This window comes from Peromyscus maniculatus, chromosome 12, assembly GCF_049852395.1.
Source record: "Peromyscus maniculatus bairdii isolate BWxNUB_F1_BW_parent chromosome 12, HU_Pman_BW_mat_3.1, whole genome shotgun sequence".
NCBI lineage: Eukaryota > Metazoa > Chordata > Mammalia > Rodentia > Cricetidae > Peromyscus > Peromyscus maniculatus.
The window spans coordinates 54,310,990-54,330,145 of record NC_134863.1 but is presented as its reverse complement, the minus strand read 5'-3'; the positions used below and the strand labels follow the sequence as shown (position 1 = coordinate 54,330,145).

Genomic DNA, 19,156 nt, shown 5'->3' with positions numbered 1-19,156 from the left:
TTCTGGAATTGTTCTTCATCTTGAGCTGCTATTACTTATGCAAAATGTCAAAAGAAGATGAATGGCCAATTGTTAAACCCATTGAATAGAAAGCTCTGATTTCTAACAGCGATTTTAATCAGGAATCATTATATGATTTAGAGCAAAATACTTAAATATCCCACGCTTCTGTTTTGTCATCAGTAATATAAGAAAAAAATGTATGTTTTCTCTGTCCTTCAACTCTTCAGTTTTAAAGAAATAGCAACACTAGGCATATTTTAGTAGTATAAACACAAACCTTAGCATTTAAAATTGTTTAAATCTAGGCACCACTTAGGTAAATTAATCCTAACACAAATTTGGTGCATGTGGACTTAAATAATATTAAATGGTATCTACTTATCTGTACACTAAAATATGTGCTTCCTTTTACCAGTGTATTTCTTCCTACTCTGGTTGGTTCATCTTTAGGGGCAGATAAAGACAACACCTTGAACATCAAAACATACTATACATTTCAGCTCACCATCCAAGAGTTTTTGTTTATGAATAAACGTGAAAATATAATCAGACCATAAAGTCTTGAGATAGCAGAATTCATGAGATACCTTCACTGGGAATCTGTATAGGGAGACAGAAATTTCTTTGGAGTTTTTTTTCCCTCCTTTACAATGGACCTTTGCTTTCTCAGTTATTATAAAATGTTATTAACATCGAATCTACTGCATTCATTATGGATTTTGTTGTGGCTTGTCCTAGGTAACTTTCAATTATTGTGATAAAGACCATGAGCAAGAGCAACTTGGGGAGGACAGGATTGATTTGGCTTACGTATCCTTCTCACAGTTCATTACTGAGTGAAGCCAAGGCAAAGAAGGGCAGGAGTCTGGAGGCAAGCACTAAGGCAGAAACCATGGAGTAGCACTGCTTGGTGTCTTGCTCTAATGGTTTGCTCAGCTTGCTTTCCTATGTAACCCAGGACCACTTGCCCAGAGGTGGCAACACCCAAGGTGGCCAAGGCACCCCACATCACTAATTAGTCAAGAAAATGTCCACAGATTTGCCTACAGGCCAATCTGAGGGGGGTAATTCTTTCATTGATGTCCCCTCTTCCCAGATGACTCTTGTGTGTGTCAAGTTGACAAAAAGTAACTAGTACATTGTTGATTGGTTTTGAGACATGATCTCATTATGTGGTTCAGGCTAGTTTGGGAGTCTCTGTGTAGCTCAGGCTTGACGTGAACCCATATTACTCTGGCTATAGTTCTGGGAATACTGGTGTATGCCACTGTGTATGACATTCATTACAGTTTTAAAAAGATATTGTCTTAGGCATAGCTATTCAAAGATATACCAAGGTATATCTGAGGAATTAGAGAGTTGTAAGAAAAAGAAGTCATACAAGAAATACAATAATAATAAAATGGCAAACTTTTGGGACATCAGTGTTGATGTGTGTGATGTTTCTAGATGAAGTAATGTTTGAAGAATGTATTCTCCAAAGTTAGCATAGGCCCTGAAAACATATTTTGGATGTCTTATTACTATGAGTTCTGTTTGCTGTTGTGATATTTCATTCTTAGGAAAAAAAATAATTGCTTTGTGTTTTGTTATTCATGGTTTGATTAAGATAATTTTTGACTTTTAACATTTGAAAAATATTCACCTAGTGGCACATGCCTTTAATCCTGATACTCCATTGAGATAAACGGATTACCATAAATTTGAGGTCAGTTTAGATTATATTGTGTGCTTCAGACTAGCCTAGGTTACATAGTGAAACACTGCCTTAAACAACTCCCTCCTCAAAAAAATCATCTTTTAACTGAAAGTACACATGTTGCAAATTTGAGGAATATTGTCAATATTACCAATATTCAGGAATGAGTATCCAGGGTAGGTTGGGAAAAGCAGAGTGAACAAATCTCAGATAACTTATTCTGCATCCAAAGTTCAGACACAGATATATACTAGTGAGAGCTGTCAACCATTCATTTATTCATTTGATAAATGTTTTCTAAGTGCAGCTCACATGCAGGTAACATGCCAGGCATTGAGCAGCAATGATGAATAGACATGAGTATTCCTGTTGTAAATAATATAACATACCCATCATCCAGGTCTGAAGTGAGAATTCTTTCTTCTTCCTCCATAAATTAAAGATACAAAGGGCTAAGGTGTGAATGGAACCCTCACAGTCCTAGAGAACAAAAAAAGAAATTCATGTGATATATCATTACCTACTATCCGATGTGCATTATCTCTGAAAGGAAAACCAAAGGGGGAATCTCAGCCAATACTGTAGGTGGGATGCTTCTGCAGATTTTAAAATAGTGGATATAGACCACACAGACTGTACAAAGAAGTGATTTGTAGAAAATAGTGTAAAAATAAAACATAAAATGTTTTTTAACATAGCAGAAACATCTTTAAAAGAATATACAATTGATGTAACATTGGAGAGGGAAAAAGTATTTGTCATAAATAAAAAATAAATTTAAGATTATAAACTAGTAATAAGATGGTAAATGCTAGAGAAATTTTTCATGAGAATTCCATTTAAACTGATGTAATTAAGACTTAAAATTATTATAATCTAAAAGGCAAGCTATTTCTTCTAGCATTTAATAAATATTTTCTGAAAGCTGAATACACAGTGTTAACAAGATTGGTGACCTCATTTGTAAACAGGGAGGCTGTATGTAAACCAGTTAATACATGCTTTGGGTGTAAGGATGAAAAATTAAAATGTTTTAATAGGACTCATCAAAAGGAAAAGTTGTAGGAGACAAATGTTGCCTTCCTCCCCAGATGTGTCCATGAGCTAATCTCCTGAGCCCATTCTTGTAGAAGAAGGGAGTCTGCAGTGTTGGGTAAGTGGGGGATGGCATTTGAGATGAGAATACTATCGAAGTGGACCTAATCTAACTCTGTGAGACCTTAAAGTTGGAAAACACTTCCTAGGATGGTAAGGTATGGGAAAGCACAGTTTTAGAATGCTCAGAAAGATGGAGCATTGCTAGATTTGAAAATGGACGAAGTGGATGAGTGCATAAAATATGCTGGATACCAAAAGAGTAAAATTCAATGTGGAACTCCCCATCCTCCATTTCAAATGTCAATTCTAACTACATTTAAGTTCTTTAAGCTGTGTAGACTTTAGGTCTGGTTAATATTGCTATGTGATTTTTTTTTCTTATTTTCAAGATTTTTTATTATTTTCAAGATTATTTCAAGAGGCAGATGCCAAGTCAAGCAGTGTGGGTGGACTCTACAAGTTGGAAGAGGAGCTGTTTAGGTACTTGCTGTGGCAAAGCAACTCACAAGTTAAGGATGGGGAGTGGGGATTGGGCAGGTATTTTGGCTCACAGTCCACATAGGAGGAAGTCGTGGCATAGGGGCTTGAGGCCATTGGGTATATTATGTCTGTGGTTAGGAAACAGAGAGCCATGAATGCTAGTTCTCAGCTCACTATGGACTTTTTACTCATTCCCTTGGAATAGTTCCACCCAGTTAAGGTGGATCTTCCTACACCAATTAACTCAAGATCATTTCTCATAGTTATACCCCAATGTTTATCTTCTCAATACCCAGCTCTCATCAACTTGTCGATATTAAATGTCACATGAGTACAGTCCCGATAGTAGTTTAATTGTACCTCATTGAAACGTATGTGGAACTTCTAATCTTCAAAGAATAAGAATGAAGCCATGTGGTGGTGGCTTATGCCTTTAATCCCAGCACTTAGGAGGCAGAGGCAGGGGAATCTCTGTGGGCTGGAGGCCACCTGGTCGACAGAGTGAGTTCCAGGACAGTCAGGACACTGTTTTCACAGAGAAACCCTGTCTTGAAAAACCAAAAAAAAAAAAAAAAAAAAAAAGAAAGAAATGAATTCATGCTCATGCTGCATGCTGTTTTAAGACATTTAAATGAGTGGCTGTTAGCAAAAGGAAAACATTGCACAATTGTTCAGGAAAGATTGTAATATGACTCATGCTACTGATGGAGAAAAATATACTCTAGTGGTTGAGGAAGCACCAAGAGATTTCACTGAGGTTTAGGATGAGTCAGTACAACTACAGTGGGTGAAGTTATTGAAGGCCTTGAAGCTTAGGCAACAGTTTTATTTTCATGATAAAAAATAATGCTATTAATAACATCTAGAGGCTAGAGAAGTCTCAGGTGAAATATTTAATTTTACTTTTTGTATTTTGATAAAACATAGAGATCAAAGATTAGGTCTTTTAGGATGAATAGCAATATAGTATCTTTAATAGTGAGTTTTCCAGTTGCCATAACAAAGTAGTGGACAAGTGCAGAACTTCAGAAAGGGTTTATTTAGCCTCGTGCTTGAGGATGCAGTTTATCATGGTGGGACATCATGGGGGCAGGAGCTTGAGGGGACGGATCACATTGCAAGAGGAAGGTAGAGAGAGGATTGCTGGTGCCCTGCTGACATCCTGGGGTCCCTGTGGGACTCAGATCATGTGATCATGTCACTCACATTCAGTGCCAGTTTTTCCCTTAGTTAAGCCCTTTTTTAGAAACACCTTTATACAGGGTAGGAGGTGATGGTGGCACACATCTTTCATCCCAGCACTCCGGAGGCAGAGGCAGGTAGATCTCTATGAGTTCTAGGCCAGCCTGGTCTGGTCTAAAGAGCTAGTTACAGGGCTACATAGAGAAACTTTGTCTCAAAAAACCAAAACAACAATAAAAACAAAACAAAACAAAACAAAACAAAACAAAACAAAACAAAATCTCCTTTATTGATATGCCCACAGCTGTGTTTCTATGGTGATTCTAAATCCAGTCATATTGAAAATGAAGACTAACAATCTTGGTATCCATATTTAATGAGTTAATTCTGATTGCTTTATGAGAATTTAAACCTTATATATAATTTTTCAAATAATCTTAATTCTAGAAAGTTAAAACTTCTCTAAAATAATGAACATTGCATGCACAATTATGTGGGCATCAACAATAACAGTGAAACAGAGATACATTAATAATATTCATGCAGTTATTGCTGGTGCTGGCAAAGGAAATCTTAATAAAAAATTTTCCTTTTATTAAAACCATTTCCTAGGAATGAACCATAAGAACAAAGATACTTTTGTAGAAAATTCGATTTGGAGCAAACAGTGCTGTGACTATATTGGAAATATGAATCACAATTAAAATGTCAGAAGTCGGGTTCTTTATTTTTCTTGCATTTTTGAGGTAGTTGAGGAGTGAATCTTGGGCCTTCCACAAGGCAATAATACTACTATTGTGCTATCTCCTAAGTCCCTGTTTTACTTTGTATTTGGAGACAGATGTGGTTAGCTTCCCTAGGCTCACTTTGAGCTCATTCTGTAGCTCAGGCAAACCTTGAAGTCTCAATCATCTTACCTCAGAGTCCAAAGCAGCTGGGGTTACAGTTTGTTTAGGACAAAGATATGCTCATTAGCATGTTAAAACTTTGAATGAAGTATAGTGAATCTCTCCATTTTTTTTTTTTTTGCCAAGAAAGGAAGTTTGAATCGTTGTCCTCTCTTGTGAAGTGCTTAAGCCATAAGTATTAAACAACTCAATAATCTGAAAAGATTTTTCTTAAGAAGGAGAATCCCCAAAAACAGGAGGAAAAGGGAAATGAAGGAAAAAACAAAGAAAGAAGAAAACAAGAACATCAAAGGAAACTAGGAATGACAAAAGTGTAAGTTAACCTAAAAAGTCTGTACAAAGAGATGAAAGAGTCAGAGGCACCCACACTTTCACTGTTAGAAGTCCCACAAAAAAACCAAGCTAAACAACCATAATGTATGTGTAGAGGATCTAGTGTAGACTCATGCAGGCTCCATGATTACTGCTTCAGTCTCTTTGAGCCCTTTTGAGCCCTGGTTAGTTGGTTCTCAGCTTCCTCTTGGGATCCTTTCCCTCTTCCCTCATACTGGGTTGCCTTTTCCAGCCCTGATATGAGGGTTTGTGCCTAGTATTATTGTAACTTGTTATGCTGTGCTCTGTTCATGTCCCTGGGAGGCCTGCTTTTCTTTGAAGGGAAATGGAAGAAGAGTGGATCTGGGGGGAGGTGGGGATGGGGATAGAACCGGGAAGAGTGGAGGGAGGGGGCACTGAGGTTGTGATGTATTATATGAGAAAAGAATAAATCTGGAAAAAGAAAAAGGTCTAGACTAGCAGGATGCTTGCTGTAAGATAGTGTTTTCTAGATATGATAGGAAACTCTAACCCATGAAATATCAACAAAACAGCTGGTTAATGATGTCCTGCCTAATAAACACACTATTCAACATGCCATATGAATGGAGGAAATCTCAGAAGAGTCATTCTTAGATGAGGAGCTACAGGCCAATGGCTGTTGAAAGATGGAAACTTAGTTTTCTTCAGGAACCAACCCACTGCTTGGTAATCCAATTACAAATGGTCAGACCTGGATATGTACACTGAACAAGCAACATTGAATGGATTCAGTAGATTGTTGTTGTGTGTATCCGTAACAGCAATAATTATAGAAGAAGAGGCTATGAATGAGGAGGTGGGGTGGGGGCATAGGATGAGTTAGAATAGTAAAATAGGGAAAGGGAAAGCTAGAAATGATGTAGGTATAGTGGACTCATCTATGAAATTCTAAAATAAAACAAAATCCCCCAAAAGTCGGGACCATTTAATTGAGCTCCTGTTAAATGTTTGGTTACTTTCAGGAGTAGAGAAAAATGGGATGAGACAACCGTTGCCCTCTTTTTGGGAGAGACGGGAAGTTTGCCATGTTTCACTTGTCATCCTTTGGACAACTCAATCTATTGCACATGGTAACATTCCTTATAGGTGCAATATGGTTTAAATGGAAATGTAGCAGGCTACCTCAAATCCACAACCCAGTAACTGATTGCTTAGAAGACATTCATTTGAAAATTTGTTTTAACATTGGCTTTCAAATAAAATCTAAACAGTGTTATTTGATTTTACATTCACCAGAACAATAAACATTCAAAAATTCTGACAGTACTATGTACCAGTAAGAATGTGGAACAAAAGGATTCCTCAAAAAGCACCAGTGATTGTATAAATTGATGTAAGATTGGAGAACAATTTGATAATGCTTAGTTGAGTTGACATGGATCCAGCACTCTAAGTGCAGTATTTACTTGAGGAAAACTCTTGCATATGTGCATAAGATAAATGAATGCAAGATTGTTGTTTACAGTAAGGAACCCATAACAACCTAACTATCTATTATTAGAAGTGGATAGTTTTATATACAGCAATCACAGTGGATAGAGGAAATAAAGACCCTGAGAAAACTGATACACTGTATCAAGAATATAATATATATTGTGTTGAAAGAAACATGGCTATATTAAATATCCATATGTAATGAAATGTATAAAGTATAAAAACCTCAGCAAGGGGAACATACCTCAATTTCAGCATGATCCTGGTCTCGGGGGTGGGGCATGTGGGTGATAGATAGGTTTCACAGAAAAGGTTCAACTGAACTTTTCTGGTTTGGCCTTTCTAAACCTTTCCAAAGAAAATGTGATATACTTATTAAGTCTGTGAGGTGAGTGAATGGTATTTGTTAGATTAATTTTGTGTACTTTCAAATGTATTTAACCAATTTAAAAATGAAGCTTGTTTTTTTTAATAATGTGGACTAATGTCTGAAACATTATGTGGTTTAATCTGGGTTATTTTGTATGGTTCTGTATACCTTATTTCAAGGTTCACATGTCAGTCCCCATTTCCACTTTGATATCCTTTGTACCGGTCATAATTCAATTGATGATCCTTTTCCAAAATTTTTTCTCAAAGATTTTCAAATATCCATTGAATTACAGCCTAGTTCTATTGCTTTTTTTTTAAAAAAAAAACATTAAATTGAATCCCCAAATATATGATTCATTATGTACAAATTCTAAAAAATTAAGGTCTCTATTAAAAAATTGTGGCTTTATTCTGGAATATCCAATTTGATTTATGGGAATAAATATTCATCACTCCTGAGAAAAATGCCAGCTTGTCACTAGAGAACACTTTAGTTTAATGACACAGGGCACTTTAAGTTCTTTCTTCTTCATCTTTTGTGGCATGGGCTAGACCCCAATAGCTTGATTCATTTACCAGTTTTTTTCTGCAATAAATTATCAGCTTGCCATGGTTATTTAGAAAGTAATAATAATAATAATAATAATAATAATAATAATAATGATGATGATGTAACATCTAAAATGTTTCTGTTACATGTAACATGTGTTCATAACTTTATAGCTTGTCTCATGCAGGAGTTTAGTGACTTGTGGTTGAAGCTGTTGTCTTTGACTTCTTTGGATACAGGAATTGAAGTTTTTGTGGAAGCAATGTAGTCTCAAGAAGTGTAAACATTTGGTGGCAAGTGCCTTTAACCATTGAGACATTTGCTGCCTATCCCCAGTTTTCTTTTGCTGCTTTATTTCACCTCCACAAGTCCACTGTGGCATGTGCATGCTCTAAACTTTCACACAAATAAATAATGTAACAAAATTTTAAGAAAAATGTGGTGTGAACTTGAAAAAGATTTGGGTGGTGGAAAATGAGAGAGAATTATAGACATGTGGGGGAGGGGGGCAGAAAAACACATGAGGATCCTGGAAGTCTAGCTGATTCTACTTTCATGGGAGACAAATTTCTCTCAATTGGCTTGCCTTTCCTGTGGATTCCTGTGGAAGAAATCAAATACTAAGTAACCAGAAGAAAGAGATGGAATAACAGAATAAAAACAGTGGGTCAGAGATCTGTGAAGATAAATTTATGGATCATGGCACATATGAATGTGTCAGAGGTGGTTTGGGGGATGATATCCTGACGAATATTTAGGGGGCATGTGGGTACTTCTGGGTGGAGACCTACCTTCAGCATGGATCTTGTTGACTTACCCAGAATTCATCTTGCTTTTGATTTTTTTTTTTTTTTTTTTTTTTTTAGCAATTTTCCATCTACTGACCCCTACTCTGCTCCTTGGCTGTAAGTTCTATTCACCCATTATATACTTGGAGCTCAGCTCAAGCTCTCTCCTGAAATACAGTAATTCCATTTGGAAGGCTGAGTTAAGTTCCATGATAGAGTATTGGTTAGTGTATGTGGTGTCCCTAGTTCAATCTGCATTAGCATCACTAAAGTATCATTCCAGTGGTTCCTACATCCTTCATACTGTGCTTTCCTTCTGAAATAAAGCCCTTCTGAGCATCAGTATAAGTACCAGGAGTCATCTGTTTCTTTAATGAGCTCCATGCTTTGCCCTTCCCTGCTTGCTACTTAATCAGGGAGATTGGTTTTATTCTAAGATAAATAAACATCAACTTTTTCAACAGGTACAGAAGGACTCTGATGATTTGGTTTTTGTGATATCTATACTTTGCCCATATTTTGGCAAGCAGTTCATTTATTAAACTCTCTTCCAATTATCTCAGCGTGAGTGTATCATCTATATCCTTTTGGGAACCTGAGCAAGCCAACTGTTTTAAATCATTTTCTCCTTTCCTTTACATATTCCGGACTTAGGACTTCTTAGGCACTCAATTCTTTACAAAGGCGATTATAATGTGTTTTAATCTTTATTTCATTAGGAAGCTTACAGAATAAAAATATTTCAAGATAGAAAGTGTAGATAGTCAGTTTAAATGATTCATTTCCTCCAAACCTCATTATTTTTCCTTATAGAAGTTAGAGGATTTGCATTAGATCATTGCTAAAAGGATCTTCTGACTTTAAGATTCTATTATTTCTTTAGATAAGGAATATATGATCTTTTAATGTCATGGAGTGTTAAATTTTAGTCTGTGTTTTGGGAAAGTATTTAAAAATTCTATGAGAAAGATGATAGATCTGAAAGATTCCAAACTACAAAAGTGCCAATACACATAAAAATGTCAAATAAATAACTATAATGATTATGTAGCTTTAAATTTTAACTTTTTATTTATTTATTTATTCTTCTCTCATATATGACATCCCAACAATGGTTTCCCCTCCCTACAATCCTCCCACCCCTTCCCTCCCTCTGCCCCCTCATTCCTCTTCCATTTCCCATTATAAAGCAGCAGGCCTCCCAGGGACAGACATCAAGACCCTGTGAAAAAGAGCCCATGCCAGACACTGCATGGATGGCCAGGAACCAGAGGCTGGATAGCCCAGAGACAGAGGATGAACTTTGACTTTAAACACTGAAATTTTATTGGAAACTAGAAAGAAAAAAACAACAAAGTTGAGTTTGGGTAATTATTTGATGTACATTGAGTTGCTTCAAATATTTTCTGAAATATAAAAGGTTTTACTTGCATGTAGATCATGTCATTTAATTTTCTCCTTATCTGTTCGGAAACAATGGTATAATTTTTGAAATGTATAACATTTTAAGAAGGGTAAAAGAGGCACTAGCTTCTCAAAGGTCAAGCCTCTGGGAATATTTTGTTTGTGTTTTTGGTATAGGAAATCCTTAGGGGATTTTGGACCACTATCTTCTTTGGTTTTATATTAAAACACCAATCCATAATGCTGCATGCAATAATATTTCCAAACACTGGACATTTTTCTTTAGTCGGGACAGGGGTTTCTTTCAGTAAGGTCAAGCATATATGCCTGTGTTACTAAAAATCACTCATTTTGTTAATCCCTGTAAAGAAAAAAAATGTATGTAGTACTTAATATTTAAATTCCATACTTAAGACAGACCCATGCTACCTACCACTCATGATTGGCCACAGAAGCTGATTTCTGTCATGGAATTTGCCCTGTGGAGAAGATCTGGGAGTTCCACCCTCATGTGGCTGACAGAGAGGTGAGGGGGAGGATTCTATTCACTTTGCTTTGGCTCTGCCTTAGGAAAATTGCTCAGGCAGTTTCTTTTCTGTAGCATGTAATGCTGTTAGTTCCCATCCCAAAGCTAACAGCCTCATACTCCCACATAGACCACAAAGTGGATAAAACAAAGAGAAACTACTTCTGCTAACCATATTGATTCAAATATCCACAGGGAATTGTAGCCTTGTAATTCCCCCACTGCTTGATATGAAGTAGAAAGTCTGAAAGGAATCATTTGCACACTACTGTGCCAGGTATCAGTCACCCAGCATTGTACAGATGTTTGTTTCCAAGTCCTAACACATTCTAAATTTCAACCTGAAATCAAGGAAAAACTTCAGATAAAGACAGGAGATTCTTAATGAATGTTCACAATGTTTTGTTGTTGCTTTTGGTTTGTTTACTTGCCATGATTCTGTATCAACTCCTTAATAATGTTTTAATGATTCATTAAGGAGATGAGCCAAGGTCCCTGCACTTTCTGTGTACTTCTTATACCATTGCCTGTGTGGAATGTGTAAACAGAGATGTTTTATGTTTAATGCAGAACAATATTTTGTTACTAGATTCAAGGGAGCAAAGGAATGGTCGTTGAAATGTGAGTAGCTCCCTGGGGATCTACGCCACACTGAGTATTCTCTCTTTCCATGTTGGAACCAGTACCATTTCATCTGACAGAGGTCTGTGCCATGTTTCTGCTGTACAGGTGGTAACACTGCTGGCCTCCCTGAAATTAATTAATTAATTAATCATTTTAAGGTGGATAGCATGTTTCACACGAAGCTGCTATCTTTGTAACAGCTTCTGGAACGTGCTATGCTGTGGGTTTATTTTTGTAGGTAATGGGCTAATATTAAAATATACATTAAGGCAGAATGTGAAGGGAGAGCAACTCCCTCACTGTTACTGAACTTACTTCCTGACGGTCAAAGTGCTCAGAGCCAAGAAACAGAAGAAAAGGAGCGCCCTGTCTTCCCGTGCCTTGTCCACTTAGGTAGTTGTCACAGTGATGTAAACAATTTGTAGTTTTTTTTTCCCCTTGAGGAAATTGAGGCAACCAGGGGGACGTTTCCTTCATTTTGTTCTTCATCACAAGTTAAACAACACGCATTTAGTTTCTGAGGGTTTCTCTTTCTGAACTCAAAGTTGCAGTTCAGTTTCTTGTCTAAGACCAATTTGCTATTTTTTCCTTATTTTTACATTATGGAAGTAACGTTACCTTCTCAAGACTTTATGGGAATGGAATGGAAAGATAAGTGGAGACTTTCCTGCTGAATCAGTTGACTACTCTTAGGTAGTATAGTCAAAATAATCATAAGACTTAATTTGGAAGCTGGGTAGATGGCGCATGCACTTTAGAGCATGTGCTCCTCTTCCAGAGGACCTGAGTTCTAGTCCCCATGCTTCCACTTTGGTTACTTACAACCACCTGTAAGTCCTGCACAAGGGGATCTGATGCCCTTTACTGGCCTTTGGGAGCATGTTCACTCGCGGCATACAATCACATACATATAAATCAAAATAAATCTTAAATAACTCCCAGATTGGGTTTAATAATCCAGAAACCTGCCAGTGCCTAAGAAGGTCTTCAAATTAATGATTTACAGAAAGTAAAATAATTTATGAATTTTCTTTACATGAAATAAAGCCCTCTAATAGCTACCCCACACTCTTCTCACCTGCCTACGTGCATTCAGTTTGGAAGTTGTCTCTATCACATGCCAGATGCATCTATTCCATTGCGGTATGATGCCACACCTTCTAAACAATGCTAAGGTTGAGGAAATCCTTTCATACATAGCCATTTAAGATTCAAACCATAGTTTTAGGTAGTGAGAAAGATTTTTTTACTCTAAAAGCAATATGGTATTTGCAACCACACCAAAGAGTTATCTCTCCCCACCATGATTTGAGAAGCCTCATTAAATAAATATTAAGTTTCCATATATAAAATATATAATGTGGTGCCAAGATATTTTTCCCAGGGATAATTCAAGTCCTAACAAGTTAGCTGGAGGAATCCCTTTTGTTTTTATGTGGTGGTGGTTTCATGATCCAAACCAGTTATCTTCAGCAAATACATAAATTTATTATAACTTCAGGCCCCTGAAAATGAATCCAAATAAATCAACCATGACCATTACTGCCAACTGAACCCACTGGAGAGGGTCCACGGAGCAGTGTAATTAGCTGCCATTATGTGGCTGCTAGCCTGCAGATTCCCTACTGCCTCTGACCCACTGCATGGCTTAAGTAAGTATTTGCACGAAAACTCACGATAATTGATCCCCTTCTGTGTCAAGTGTCTTCATAACTTTAAAAATTAAAGATGCTGAATGCCTCGAGTGGCTTGGGTAGGCAATTTGATTCCAATTTTTATTATCACAAAGGGTCCATAATATGCATGAAGTGTCCTTTCTGATTAGCCATGCTTCAGCCGTTCTCTCCTCCACTTCTGCCTCTGCTTGTCCCTCCTCCTTCTACTTTTGTCTTCTTGTCCCATTCAGGCTTCTTTCCTTCATTTTCTGAAATACAGCTCGCTATATTTCAAATGAGTTGCCTAGACTCTGGATGGATTTAGACTATATAGCATTTACTCTCTGCTACACCAGCTGATCCTGTCACAGAAGAAAATAATTCCTGGCTCTTCCAGGGAGAAAAAAATGTCTAGGATTAGGTGATTTGGGAAAATTTCTCTGAACTGGAATTTCTCCCTTGGATTCTCAGTACCTAATTATATAAAATGAAGCAAGCAGAAAAATCATTGTATTCAGTAGAGTGTGAAGCGAAATTCCCAGCACACCTTGCAGCAGTCATGTACAGACATTGCCCGCAAGTTGAATATAATTTAAGAATCAGGATATTTAGTCACAGGGTTGCTTCCTCAGATTTCTATTTCTGTCACATTTTCCAATAAAGTTAATGCTCTTGTCTTTACTATTTTGAGGACATGCAGTATTTGTTTTATTGGTCACTTGTAAATTGAAACAATAAAATATTAAATTCTTTACTGCAGAAAGTCATGAAAGCAGTCATAGTCAGTCACTAACTTTTGTAACAAAGGCATCACAGTGACATATTTTTTGCCCCCTTAGGCCTATTGGCTGTGTCTGAATTAGGACGTTGCATGCCACAAGACGTCTTTCACCTAACTCTTGCTGAGAAACCTATCCGAACTAAGTCAATAAATCGGAAAACTCCAAAGTCTTCAATAGAAAAAAAGTAAAATACTATTAGAAAATGATCAATACCATACAGGGCTTTTGTGGTATTTTATGGGGCAAATTGGTGCACTGAGGAGGTGAACAGAAATCCACACCATGGCAGTAACTTTAATGAAGTTCCCATACTTAGAATATCCTGATGCTGTGTGCCCCTATGGAATTTGGGGTTTCCTTTCATACTGTGAGTCATTCTTACAGCTATAAAAACACCTGTCCTTTAAGTCTGGGACAATCTGCACTCATACTGCAGATGGTTGGGTATCTTATATTCATCAATAGCTCTAGTTACAGTAGCTTCTGGATTAGGAGTGTGTGTGTGTGTGTGTGTGTGTGTGTGTGTGTGTGTGTGTGTGTGTGTGTGGTCTCTCTCTCTCTCTCTCCATGTGTTTATTTGTTGCTGTGCAAACCATTCACCTACTCAGTAAGCCTTTCTGTGATTATTGTCTTTTAAAGCAATTTGTCTTCTCTGGCCCTTTGACCAACAGCAGCTCCAAAAATCTTCCAATTGACGACTCATGAGGTGACACACTTTGAATAACATTGTTATATTTTGTGCTTTGGGGTTAAATATAAACAACTTCTTACAAATTTAATTATTTCATTATTAATTTTGGTCTCTATTGCTAGTATTGTTATCTGTGACATTGAAACGTGAATTTAACTGTTTGCAAATGGCACCATTAATTTTTTCCTGGCTCTAAGAAGCCACCTTCACAATGAGTTCTTGTTTCTTGGTTGATTTACATTATGAATTCTCTGATGAACATACAGCTTTGAATCTCCAAAATTAATAAGTGAAATATAGACTTTTGTTATGTTGAGAGAAACAGAGTAAAACAAATAGAAGTCAATGAACTATTAATACTGACTCCAAAAATGCGATTTCTTAACTACTGGATTAGAAGCAGCTTATGTTTGAAACACAAATGCTTACCATGTGGAAGAGAAAGCAGGTTATGTTACATTAAGAACAAACTAAATTTCCTGTGAATGCAACTAAAATTTGTATTTATTTGTCATTTGTAAGTAACTATATAAACGGACTTTTAACTATATTATAAAATTATTTTATTAACAGTAATGAGGAACGTATCCTGTAGTTTTGCAGTTTTTTTTTTCTCTTTGAGGGCCCATCACCCATCTCCCAAATAAATACATGGAGACATATTCTTACTTATGAATGCTGGGCATTAGCTTGGCTTGTTTCTAGCCAGCTTTTGTAATTTAAATTATCCTGGTTTTCTTTAACTACAGTTTGCCTCTGGGCTTTTTACCTTTCTTTATTCTATATTTTTTCTTTCCTTCTTTTTCCATGGCTGGCTGTGTGGTGGGGTGGCTGGCCCCTGGCCTTCTCCTCTCCTTCCTCTTTTCTCTCTCTTCCTCTCTCATTCTTTTTTTGAGCCTAGATTTCTCCTCCTATTTATTGTCTCCACCTAGTAGCCCCACCTACCCCTCTCTCCTGCCCAGCTATTGGCTGTTCTGCTCTTCATTAGGCCATCAAATGTTTTAGTCAGGCAAAGTAACATAGCTTTACAGAGTTAAATAAATGCAACATAAAAGAATACAACACATCTTAACATCATTAAAGCAAATGTTCCACGGTATAAATGAATGTAATGCATCTTATACTAATATCCCACAACAATATCTAAGAGTAGAGTCAGGTTAAAAATGCATTTCATCTACTGGGCCTTCTCATCAGTGTAAACTTGTACAACCATTGTGTAAATCCGTATGGAGGATCCTCAAAATGTTAAAAACAAAACCACCATATGATCAAGCTATCACACTCCTGGGCATATACCCACAGGATTTATATCTGTCCACAGAGATACTTACATACCCACATTTATTACTACTTTATTCACAATATGGAGGAAAAGAAACCAGCCTAGATGTCCAAAACAGAAGAACAGATCATGAAAATGTGGCATATATGCATAATAGAATTTTACTTGGCTGTGAAGAAAAATGAAAATATGAAATTTGCGGAAAATGAATGGAACTGGAAAAGATTATGTTAAGTGAGGTGACTCTGCCTCAGAAAGATAAAGATCTGTTCTTACTTGCATGTAGATCCTAACTGTTAATGCTTGTATGTTAAGAGAGTAGATATAGAGTAGGAAGCTAGATAGGTGACCATAACCAGAGATGCTGACAAAAGGGATGAGGGTAAAAGTTCACGTTTGTGTGACATGAAACTGGAATGGAGGTCAATGGGAGGGCACAGTGAGTGGGAGGCATGGTAGGTAGCAGAGGGCAATACAAACAAATTACCTTTGAAAAGTGCCATAGTGAAATGCAATTCTTTGTCAAGTAATAAATGTAAAAAATAAAAAAGCACATTTTAAAGAAACAGTTGTTAGTGTAGTTCAGAACAATTCTTAAATTTGTACCTTTGCTCTTAGGCTCTTTCCTTCTAGGTTAGACATTGATGTCTATACACCTCGGAATTTCCCATACATTATAACATGTTATCTCATTCTGTTTCCTACATCTATCTGTATGTCTAGCTACCAATATGTATCTATAATCTATCTATGTATCTATCTATGATCTATCTCTCTATGATAAATTTCTCTATCATCTGTCTATAATTTCTCTTTTGACTAACAGTTTATTAAGGTCTAATACATTTAGAATACCTATTTGTGTTAAGTACACACACATACATACACACATACACACACACAGAGGAATCTAAATATTTCTTAAATGCCTATTTGACTATTAAAAAAGTTTTTCTAGAAATTGTTTTATTTAAATTTCAAAAAGTATTCTTTAGTTCTGTTTTGGAGACTTTTAAAGATTGTTTGGAACAACCAAGAAACTCTACTCTTTCAGTGATAAATTTATTAAATCTAAATACATGCAAAGTATTATTGATAAAAAATGTAATACCTAAATTAAGGTGCATTATAAGTGTGAAGTATATTCCATTTTTCAATGACTATTTAAAAATGCAAATTGTTTTCTTAACTTTTATTGTTAAATGTTCAAATCTAAATATTTTGGAAACATTACTCTGAATAAAAATATTCTCAACATAATTTCATGTTTCTCTTTAATTTCGTTTATGTGTTATCTAGAAATTTGAGATACTTGTGTGACTTTTATATTTATATTTCCCAGTACTATTAGACTAGTATCCCAAGAATAAAGATAAAAAAATGTGCCTTGCAAATAAAAGTAAGTTTGATATGAATTAAGTGTTTGGCTTGAAAAAAGTTACAGTGGAATTAGAAGACAAACAGTCACTGTCTTGCAAAGAATGTGCTTTTCATAGTATTAAGAGAAAAGAGGAATTAATAAGTAATATTTTGCTAGCTTAGGCTATAAGAACAATGGCTAGTGGGTATAATGTGTGTATTTTATGAGTTGATCATGCATACAATGCATCAGGTCACAAAGTAGTCATAGCTGCTCATTACCTTCTTCCAATGGGAAATCTTATTTCTTTAAGAGGTATAGAGCACTGCATCATTCTTTGGATCCTGATTGGTCCTCAGATAAGGTCTTAACTCATCTTATTCTTCTACCTGTAGTGTCCCTTGTCTCTGTCTCCACAGGGAAACATTACTTTTTTCAATTCCGATTTGTGATACATTTCAGCTACTGGATTAATTGTATCTTGGAACTCTTGGAACAACTTGTATACTTGAATCTACTTTTTCCATTTTAAGTATACAAAATTTATATGGCTATGAGAGTGTGTATTTTGAATGAGAAGTGTCCCTGATAGGCTCAGGTATTTGAACACTTGGTCTCCAATTGATCATTCTTTTTGGAGAGGTTATGGAGCATTTAGAAGGTGGAGTCTTGCTGGAAGAAGCATGCCAGTTGAGGTAGGGGTAGGCTTTGAGAATGGATAGCCTCACTCCACTCCCAGTTCATTCTTTTCCACATAGTTGGGGTTGAAGATGTGATTTCCCAGCTTTCTGCTCTAGCATACCACTGCTGTGCCTTGCTAACATTGTGGATTCTCCCTCTGGGACCATAAGCCAAAACAACAACAAAACAAAACAAAAACTCTCCTGTAAGTCATGTTTGATCATAGTATGTGATAACAACCAAACGTAACTAATATGGAGAGGGATAGGATGTCTTTGCAGCCATCTAGGGTGGGATGGGTTGTTTAAATTGGTCCATATTTAAGGAGTAAAAGTAGGCATTTCTGTTTTGACTTCAGTTACAAGCTAACACCTCTAGTTCATATTTTGAGCAATAAAGCTGAATGACTATCAATCCTCTCTGCTTCCTGTGACTTTAATTTAGCAGGCCTAGATTCATGATGTAATGAATGGAGGAATATGTCTCAGTGTTACATTCTTGTGAGATATGTCTAATGATGAGAAGCACAGTCAGATATATATATCTGAATATGGGAACATCTACCAGTTGACTCACCTGAACACCTGGAGATCAATTTCATAAAGTACCAATGAGAGAACATGACTCATAGACCAAGGCCACCAGTGAGACAAAACCCGTCACCACAGGATATTGGAAAGATATTTAATTTTTTTGGATGATAGAATTTATTTTCTTAGAGTTGATGGTGTGGTGTCATAGAAGTGTCACATTTTCTGAGGAAGATTCATGCTGAATGAAGTACTTAGGCATGGCATGTAGACACTCTTTGGAAAATCTGACAGAAGGCACTGGTATGTAACTGCACATTCGATGTATGCAGATACAGAGATATCAGTTATTATAGATGTCAAATATAAGAGCAAGAGAAAATTTCTTATTTCATAAAATAATTTAAAATTGTCAATAATGAGTTAGTTTAAGGGAAATATTTTTTCTCCTGTGTGTGTGTGTGTGTGTGTGTGTGTGTGTGTGTGTTCATGTTCCTGCATATGTGTAAATAAATACCGAATGTGTGTGCTACGGCATGTGTGAGGTGGTCAGAGCACAGCGGGGCGTGGTTCTTTGCTAGCTTCCTTGTTTGAAGTGGTATTTCTTGCTGGATGCTGTTGCATACTACAGGCTGTCCGGCTTGCAAGTCTTAAGGGAGTCCTATCTTCCATTTCACCACAGAAGCACTGGGATTACAGACACATATGTCTGGCTTTTACACGTGTTCTGGGGGGATTCAAACATGGTCT

The 19,156-nt window shown here is 36.5% G+C and overlaps 1 protein-coding gene across 13 annotated transcripts in view; it reads left to right on the top strand.

Moving 5' to 3' along the window:
* Positions 1-19,156, top strand: part of Csnk2a2ip (casein kinase 2 subunit alpha' interacting protein) — a 171,525-nt gene that overhangs the window by 43,478 nt on the left and 108,891 nt on the right. The window contains exon 1 of one of the 13 annotated variants that reach the window (XM_076549088.1): positions 2,793-2,855. The exons of 11 other annotated variants lie outside the window; for them this stretch is intronic. The gene's annotated coding sequence lies outside the window, so the exon portion shown is untranslated. Of the gene's footprint in view, positions 1-2,792; positions 2,856-10,215; positions 10,236-19,156 lie in introns of those variants that run through there. One more of the 13 variants, XM_076549087.1, reaches the window with a different exon arrangement.